Consider the following 10377-nt stretch of genomic DNA (forward strand, 5'->3'; position numbering starts at 1 on the left):
AAAATAAAGAAGATGATCATTAATAAAGTCTTGTCATCACTCATGAGATCGCCCCCTCGTCCAGCATAACTTCATGACCTATGACCCATGTTCCTACCCAGAATCCCCGCTTAAGACGTTTTTGCAATGCATGCCATATATAGGGAAGTGCGTCCCGTATATATACATCCATCATATACAGGTGAGTTGGATTTTACGGCGCTTTTTAATAACATTCCAGCATGATACATCAGGGTCACCAGGAATGGGCCCCACAGGTTGTACCCAATGTTATAAAAGCGGACAAGTATATTATCTGCGTTGCATTTCTGTTTTAAGTTGATATGAATTAAAATGCATGCATGGATTCTACTTTCGTTATTTCTTTATTTAATCTCAACAACCACGTGCACGCGTCAACACCTTTAAAGAACATTTCGAATCTCTAAATATACTACTGGAATACAGTAAATGTGCATTATTTGATGTTGTGCCATGTTTTAATGCAAAAAGATAACAACAGGATGTGTGGTGTTTTCCTTAATCACTGTTTAACTGTTGACATGATAATATCGAAATCTGTATGATATGACACTAAACATCGTGGCACGCCCTTGTAGAGATGTGTCAAAAAAATCAGTTCACAAATTCAGTATCGTGTGTGTCCACAATAGGCGTTGATGCGGGTTTGACGCATAGACGACACAAAGCAACTGAAGAAGGCTTGGGAACGTTGTTCCATGTCTGAACCAACGCCTGCCCCACTTGAGCTAACGTCAATGGCTGATTCTGGGCTTGGCGTAAACGTCTCTCCATTTCATCCCAGGCGTACTCGATATTGAACAGGTCCGAAGAAACTGCTGACTAGAGGAGTACCGGAATGTTCTGCTGTCAAACTGTCCATGTTGAACAACACAGGCGTCAGCATACCGTTCACCTCGCCGTCTGTACACCCTTGTCCGGCCATCTGAGCTGTCCAGATGAAGTCTCGACTCGTCAGTGAACAAAACGCTATCCCAATCTTGTAGATGCTGTTTGCACCAGGCATGACGTGCCTGTCGGTTAGGTTGGAGTTCAATTGGACGTATTACATGCCGTAGAGGCCGGATGCTGTGCTCCCTCAGTCGGTTCCGTACAGTCCTGGAACTGATTGGACGTAAGCCAGGAACGGTCTGACCAGCCAAACTGGCAGTCTGGAATTGATCCTTAGATGGGTCAGCCGAATGTGGTTGTCTTGCTGACGTAACGTCAGCTGGTCCGAGGCAAATGTCTTGTGTTCCCATTACGTTGAAAACGTCCCTATAAAGATGAGATCGTGTTTCGACGGTCACCAAAATGTCTGGCCACTTCATTTTGAACCATTCCAGTCTGCAGCATACCCACGGCGCGGAGACGCTGATTTTCTGCAAGCCGCGGCATGACGTACGCGTTTTAGGCTCAAATTAACATTCAGAAGCTACAGAACAATCAACTGATCTTCAATTTCCAATATCAGGTGTGTGAACTTTAGGGGTAAAAAAGCATGCAAAAAGTGAGTAAGTTCATTGTGCACAAAGTGCATGTACCATACGTGACATCAAATGTCACGCCAAGTAATTTGCTACATGTTTATTTTGGGTTATTTTTATATCTTTTCAAATAACCTTTATTTTATGCAATTTCATGTTGTGCAGTTACTTTTAGTATATCATGACAGGAATGGGGTTTCGTTACTTTAAGTAATTATCAATGAAATCATCTTTCGAAATCCCATTTGGTAGATGAATCCCATGAAGATAATGAGTCACAAGAGAGTATTATCTACTTTATTGACAGTATTTAAGTGATTATCAAAGAGCGTCTTTACTATATGAAGCGGACAAGTAAGACGCCCAAAAACTTATCGCAAAAGTGTAATTGTGTTTATTTTGTACTTAAGTAAATCCACGGTGAGATAAAACGAAAAAGTTATGTAAGTGTCTCCCAAATAAGCTGTACATTCGGAACTCGTTGTCTAGAAAATGTTTGTGTGCGTGTTCCAGCTGCAATTGCCCCTTCAGCAGGTCCGAGGTCTGACTGGAGAGATGCGACACTGCAAACATCGAAACACCGATTTGCGTGGGTGGCCTAGTGGTTTATGCGTTCGCTCGTCACGCCGAAGACCAGGGTTCGATTCCCCACATGGGTACAATGTGTAAAGCACATTCCTGGTGTTCCCCGCCATGATATTGCTGGAATTTTGCTAAAAGTGGAGTAAAACTAAACTCACTCACTCACTCACTCCATTGCATGGCATCACCATGCAAACCGCCCTACACAACTGAGTCATACCATAGCTTTGGTCCGCTCAAGCATATCCAAGACAAAGGTGTTCCCCAATTCTGACTCTTTTTTCTTTTCTGATTTTGATGGTTTTGTTGTTTTGTTTTTTTGATGCCGCACTCCGCAATATTGCAGCCATGTGGCGGCGGTCTGTAAATAATCGAGTAAATACCCATGAGCATCGATCTACGCAATGGAGATAAGATGACGTGTCATCCAAGTCAGTGAGCCACTCATTCCCATTAGTCGCCTCTCAAACAGCTGTCACCCAAGGGCTGCGTCCATGAAAAATGCACCGAGGTGGGCGGAGTCGGGTCTCGAACAGCGCCGCAGCAGCGCGGTGGCATCTCCATTTGACGCAGTGGGGTCGCCTAGAACGCCATGCGACGGCGCCCACTTTGACCATGCGCAAAGTACGCGTCGTTGCTCTGCGTTGGCATGCGAGACATTTAATGACATTGAACATGTTTTACTTTATTTAGCTCCACGAGTGAACATATTATATTGATGGGAGACTTCAATGCCAGACCTAAGCAGCTTTGTGATGTCATTTTGTTCAATGAACAAATATTGAAGGAAATGGACATCGATGTAAGTGACATTGATACTAATTTTGAGCCTCATACATTACTAGAAGACCTCAATAGTAGAAGAACATGTAAAGATGCTAGTGTTGTTGACTGTGTAATATGCTCTGCCTCATGCTTACCTTTAATCACTGATTTGGATATACTTGACTTTTTACACTTGTATTCAGATGCACACTGTCCAGTGACATTCAACATATTCAGTAATATTCTGCAGGCTCCATCCAACAACAGAATATCCACCATAATGTCAATAAGTCACATAATCATCAACGTAGGCCAAGACGATATGACAATGATAAATCCAAAGAATTCATTAAAAACTTAGACACCGGACGTACCGCTAGTATAAATAATCTGAGCCAGAAGGCACATTTAGCCAGGCTTGAGCAGGGTGACCCAGTACTGGTGAGTGACATCACGTGCTGTCAGAGGCTGCCCGAGCAGCCGTCGGAGTCCCAAGTCAGAGAGAAAGAAGGAGGAAAAATGTTAAGAAATGTAAACCGTTTTCTGTAGCGTGCCATTATGCCAGGAAAAGATTCAATAAAGCCAAACGGCGATTTAATTTATGTTTACAACAAACGCGTTTGTAGACTTGAATCTAAGAATTATAAAAATGCATCGATAAACATATCAGACTGTACAAAGATGACTTAGATAAAATGTTTAGAGAAAAACAGAAACATGACCCGAAAGAGTTTTGGAAAATTTTAAATGGTAATCCAAATAAAGAGGATGACAATTCTTTTTTAGATATCGACGTATTTCATGAGCACTTCACATCATTAAATGAATCAGCACAACGTGAACAAGGAGATAACGATAATACTGACAAAGCTACACACGTTACATGAGATGTTTTAAATAGAGCCATTGCGAAAGAAGAAATCATTTCTGCAATTAAACAACTCAAGCGTTGTAAGGCATCGGGGATAGACTTAATAGAAAATGAATATTTTATAGATACTATTAGTGTTGACTTGATGGTTCCATTCTTACTTGAACTATTTAATCTCATATTTGAGAAGGGTGTTTTACCAGAATCATGGTTAACGAGAATAATTAAACCGATCTATAAGAAAAAGGCGATAAATCTTATCTTAACTCATATAGACCAATCACTTTACTTTGTGTCCTTCCATTACGCAGACAGCCAGTTTGCAGACACTTTAAAACAACAACATTTACGGTTCAGTGAACAGATTATCTACTACCTGTTACCTACACATTATAATGGAATAGTCCAAATAAAAACACAGGAACAAACTGAAGCTATATTATTTATTTTGAAGGATGGACGAAAGGACAGTAATTTGAATTTTTATTGCTGCAATATGAAAACAGTATATTTTCATAAACATTTCGGTTTAACCTTCTAGTCTAACGGGAATCGGCATCATCATATTGAAAACATTAGCTTAGCAGTTAGAAATTGCGACCCTGTTGTATCATATAAATCAAATAAAGACAAATGTGAACCTAAATATTATTCATATGGAATAAAGAAGTTATATGTATGTTTTGCACACAATATTAAGATATATGACGAGTGCACTTAATTACGATTTATTTAGAATAAATATTTAAAATATGACGCATCATGTGAATGTGGCCATGGGTGTGAGAATGTTTTTCATTACTTCCTTGAATGTCTATTGTATACTACTCAAAGACACAAACTGTTACAATCTTTAGAAAGTAATGTTAAAATAAGAACACTGATTGGTATTAATCGTATCTTACATGGCAATGCAGGTGTATCATTTACTGCAAATCAGAATGTTTTCATATATGTACATATCTGTATCTCTCCAACAAAACTTAAACCCAATTTCACCTCACCTCCAACAAAACGTTTTCTCAGTTAACTTCTGTTGTACATATGCTATTATTGGGAGGGGGTCTTTGCTATCAATAAACACAATCAAACCTCTAAGTGACAAAGCTGTTTTATATTCGATAGTAATTGATAGTAAAATCAATTTTGAGAAGAGAAATCATTTATCATTTAATCACAACAAAGTTCTATTTACCCACAATCAAACTTCTCAGTAACGAACCTGTTTCAGGCTCACCCTGCTCTACTCACTACACAGTGGACTGTTCCATTATACCCATAGGTGTTACCCTAATTAACCTTCTAGTTCAGTGTTTGTCAATTGGGTGTCTGTCAATTGGGAGATAACCCTTTACTTAGTTGTTTCCGAAAATATTTCACTCAAATATTAAACAACCGTCTTTCAGATTTCTTAGATGATAAGAAAAAGGCGATAAATCTTATCCTAACTCATATAGACCAATCACTTTACTTAGTTGTTCCCGAAAATATTTCACTAAAATATTAAACAACCGTCTTTCAGATTTCTTAGATGCTAATAATTGTTTAAACACCTGCCCAAGCTGGGTTTAGAAAGTCATTCTACACTGTTGACAATGTATTTATGATTTATAATCTGAAGCAAATTTTGAAAGATAGAAAACAAAAACTCTATTATGCCTTTATAGACTTTACAAAAGCTTTCGATACTGTTTGGCGAGTGGGATTGCGGAAAAGATTGCAAATGATTGGTATAGAGGGTAAATTCCTGAATCTTGTTAAATCAATGTATAACAATATCAAATCACTTGTATAATGTAATAATGATGTATCAAACTACTTCTCATGTAACAATGGCGTCAGACAGGGGGGAAATCTGTCACCATTATTATTCTCCATTTTCATAAATGATATTGAATCTTATTTACTTACTTCAGACTGTAATGGTGTAAATCTATCAACTATATTGAAGACGAAGATTTGGTGATATTTGTAAAGTTGTTAGTTTTATTATGTGCAGATGAAACAGTATTTTGATGAATCTGCAAAGGGACTACAAGATGCGTTGGACTCATTTAAGGACTATTGTGATTCATGGACGCTAAAAGTGAATGTAAACAAAACTACAATAGTAATATATGGGGGAGGACCATCAAAGAGCACAAAAAATAAGTTTCATTTGGATGGTAATTTACATGAAATAGTTGATAGTTATACCTGCCTTGGTATAACGCTCCATAGAAATAGAAAACTCGTATCAAGTATTAAAACTGTAAGCAACAGCGCTTCAAAAGCAATGTATAGTTTAGTGAAAGTTAGACTTGCCTTTAGACTGATTATTGTTAGCATTTGACTTAATGGTAATACCTATGTTGACCTATGGTGCAGAAGTCTGGTCATTCGAAAACCTTGACATTTTGGAGAAAATTCATTTAAAATTCCTAAGACTCTTTACAGGATTAAGAAATTCAACCCCTCGTTTTGTGCTGTATGGAGAACTAGGAAGATTCCCTATTATGATATATAAACGTTTATTAAACTTGTATACTATTCCAAGGGACGAGAGAACGTGTCAACTATGCACTTCTAAAAGCATTGCAGATGAATATCATTATATTTTTCATTGCAAAGCATTAGATACTTTGAGGAACGTTACCCACCCATCTAACCTCTTTTCCCAATAAAACAAAGTTTACGTAAATATTATCTGTGAAAATATCTCGAGACATAGTAAATCTATCAAAATATATCCTACATCTATCATCTCTTGTCAGAAAATAGTGTTAATATGTTGTTTTCTGCCATCTTGAATTTGAATTTGTATATATGTTTACAATATATGCTCTTGTATCATCAAGGTGGATTAGGAGAATACAGAATTAAATTGAGGAACGCCGTCGCAGCACTTTAAGGTCTCCTACAGCGCCACAGGAGCTCTGTGGGAGACACCAGAAATTGACTTCACACATTGTACCCATGTGGAGAATCGATATTCAGTCAAGAAATAATCTATAAATTATTATCTATAATCGTTAAATTCATATGTGCTTAGACAGCATTGGTGAAAAGGACCGATTATTAATCTTTCAAAGCTTACAGGCATAACAGGGATTTTCAAGTAAGGCAATATCATGGCAAACAACAAATAAATATTAATAACGATTAGATTGACGTGTGATACTAGGTTTGACAGGGGATTGCGTCGCATTAACAACCAGGTCGATCTTGGGTCCTGGCAGTTGGTCAATAATCGACATGGTTAATAAGAATATTTCAGTGTTGAAAGTAAACACAATCGAACAGCCGTTTCCGAGCGATTGTAAGTATGTTTCCTTTTAGATTGGCATGTGGCATAACACATAACTTATGACGCCTAAACCACGTACAACCCGCGTAATACTGCTGGAGCGAAATATTGACTTATAGAAATAAACCCAAAGCAAATATCTGATTGCAGGAATATATGAAAAGGTATGAGCTATGACAGGTGAGGTGAAATTGGGTTTTAACGTCGTGCTTGAGAATATTCTCATATGACGACGTGCATGTGTGTGTATGTGTATGTGCGGTTGCTTGTACTGGCCCAGACTTATTGCCTGACAAAAAAAACGCAGGACCGAAGCCCCACAGACAAAAGCCCCTCGGACAAAAGCCCTTTTGGGCAAAAAGACCCAGACATCTCAGACAAAAGCCCCATATGATAATATATACGAAAACAATTCAGATTTAACAAGATTTATGTACATTCTAATATACTGTAAGCCATTAAAAACGCAATTGGTATTTGTTGTTCTGAAACTTACAAAAGTTCTATTGAAGATTTGTTCCTGAGATACAGAGGATGTAGGGATAAAAGGCTGTTATTCTGGCCCATTTCGGTTTCGAGTCCCGGAGCATTCCTCTCACATGAACTTTAATACTTAAAACTGAACCTTTGACATTTCTCGTAAACACAACCACATTCATGAAACACGTTGTGCACATGCATTACCTGCACCCAGGCCCTGTAAAAGCACAAGGAATTGTGGAACTCAATCACTTTGAGAACATGCCACACTTGACACAAGACGAAATGAATCAGGTTATCGGTATGGTCAGCCAAGGTGCTTCAGGTGTGATGATTGCCAGGCACTTTAATGTGCATCCATCCACTGTAAGTCGACTCAGACAACGTTTTCAGGCTACCAGAAGTGTTGCTGATCGTCCGCGACCTGGTGCACCACCTGTGATAACAGCTCGACAAAACCGCAATATCCGAGTTTCACACTTGCGAAATCGGTTCCAAACAGCTGATGATTTAGGCAAGGAGGACAATTGGGACAAGTCAACATCATTTCAGCGCCCAAAAGGTGCAAGGACGCCTTGCTGCCTTCAACATCCGGTGTCGTCACCCGTACCGTGGTCCAACCTTATTGCATCGCTACAGACTTGCCAGACAGCGATGGGCAGCAAATGGGGCCAATCTTGGCAACAGGACATGGCCAGATGTCATTTTTTCAGATGAATCCAGGTTTAACTTATCCTTTGCTGATGGACGTCAACAGATTTATCGACGTAAAGGAGAAAGACTCGCGCCAAACTGTGTCCTTGAACATGATCGTTTTGGAGGGGGTGGTGTCATGATCAGACCACAGACCATCAGAGGCTGCAGACCATCCAACAGCTGTTTCTGAGAAATGTGTGTCTTTCAATGCCCCAAAGACTGCGAGCATGTCTTGCAGCGCACGGTGGACACACACGATATTGACTGCAAGTGACCCCTCCTTTGTTTGATGTCGTTGTTGCGTCACTGATGTTGTTGTTGACTGGACATTTTCAGATGAAATTATTCACAGATGTTCACTTAAAACATATCTGCCAGTTAGGTTTATATATGTTGAAATTAGTGTGAGTAAAGAAAGTATGAATGTCAAATTGCATTTTTAATGGCTTTCAGTATATAAAAAATCAACATAGCCCTATCCAATCAGAGCATTTGAACACCTATTTTCTGAGCAGCACTACTTGTCACATCAAACCACAAACAAATCAGCATAGCCCTATCCAATCTGAGAATATTTTCTTAATACATCACTTGTCACATCTTATCCCAATGGAACAGTTCTTACATTATGTTTTAAGTCCATACACAGGTTTTGCAGCCTCTTTGCTTGTAGGTCACGGAGTTTCTTTGATCTTTTGGTGGGTCTGTCACCCCTGGCATTACCCTTCTCAAGACCACCTTCCTCCCTAAGACCACCTTGAAAATACAACACTTAAGTGTCTTAATTAATCCTTTTCAAACCCAATATCTTGATTGCCCTTCTCAACCAACCTCCTCCTCAAGACCAACTTCCTACTTAAGAACCACCTTAAGAAAACATAATTTGGGGCTTTTATCTCATTTGCTATTTTTGCTATGGGGCTTTTGTCCAAAAGGGCTTTTGTCTATGGGGCTACGGTTCTGCGGGGCTTTTGTCTGTCCACCCCCCGACTTAAGCTGGTTTTATAGTGCTAGCCCACTGAGATACCATGCCGCAGTTAAGCATGAATACCCCACTCAGACACATTATACTCACTCCACCATGCCAATTGATGTAATTGAACTGTATATTTTCAAATTATATCGTATTAACTAAGTTAATTGAAAGTGAGTGAGTGTGTTTAGTTTTACGCCACTTTTAGGAATAGTAATATTTATATATGCATTGATGCATGAATGATTCATAAATGTGAAAATATTTATATATGCAAAAATGTGCTTACATATGTATTTTGGTTGTTTTTGTTATCGATTATGAATGACTGATATGATTAAAATTCATTTCTGTGACTAAACATGTCATTAGGTTTTTTTCTTAGGGTGGAATTTATTAGGGGTGGATTTTGTCCGGGTGGATTTTGTCCTAGGTTGCAATTTTGGGGTGGGTTTTGTCCGGGTGGATTTTGTCCTGGATTCAGTCCAGCAATACCACGGCGGGGGACACCAGAAAAGGGCTTGACATATTGTACCCATGTGGGGAATCGAACTCGAGCGACCGCTTTAACCGCAAGACTACCCCACTTCCCCAACTAAGTTATATTCATTTTACCAAATAATTACTGTGTAGCTTTATGTAAACTATATTAACTAGTGGTGTGACGATTCATCGATACGCATCGATGCATCGACCCATGGGTCGCCGAATCGATGTGAATAAATACAAAGGTTTACATTGTCGTATATCCCGATACGATACTTCAAATGGGCCAAGATACATCGATGTTTAACTTTGGATATTGCCGAATCTGTCAAGATATACTGTTTTTAAAATCAGTACAAACTTCATTCTATTATGAGACTGCACTGACTGCATCTAGCAACATGCAGATATTAAAGATGTTTTTAATCTATGGTGTCTGTTTATAACAGTATTATGTTTTATTTATTTTGTACTTGTTTTTTAAAAAGTGTATAATGTGACTTTTTTCAAATTAAAGTTGCATTTAAACATTGCTTTTGTTTTCATCTTGATTCGTTTTATAGTTGGTGTTAGAATTAAAGGTTTTAGTATTGTGATACGTATTGTATCGCCACTCATATATCGGGATTCGTATCGTATCGCAGCTGCAGTGCACCATACTTTGGCAATATATCGTCGTGACTAAAGTTTTAGTATCGTGACGTATCGTATCCCAGGTTGTATGCCAATACCAGCACTACTAACAACTACT

The sequence above is a fragment of the Haliotis rubra genome, unplaced genomic scaffold (assembly GCF_003918875.1).
Source record: "Haliotis rubra isolate DU_JTF1 unplaced genomic scaffold, ASM391887v1 Scf3, whole genome shotgun sequence".
Taxonomy (NCBI): domain Eukaryota; kingdom Metazoa; phylum Mollusca; class Gastropoda; order Lepetellida; family Haliotidae; genus Haliotis; species Haliotis rubra.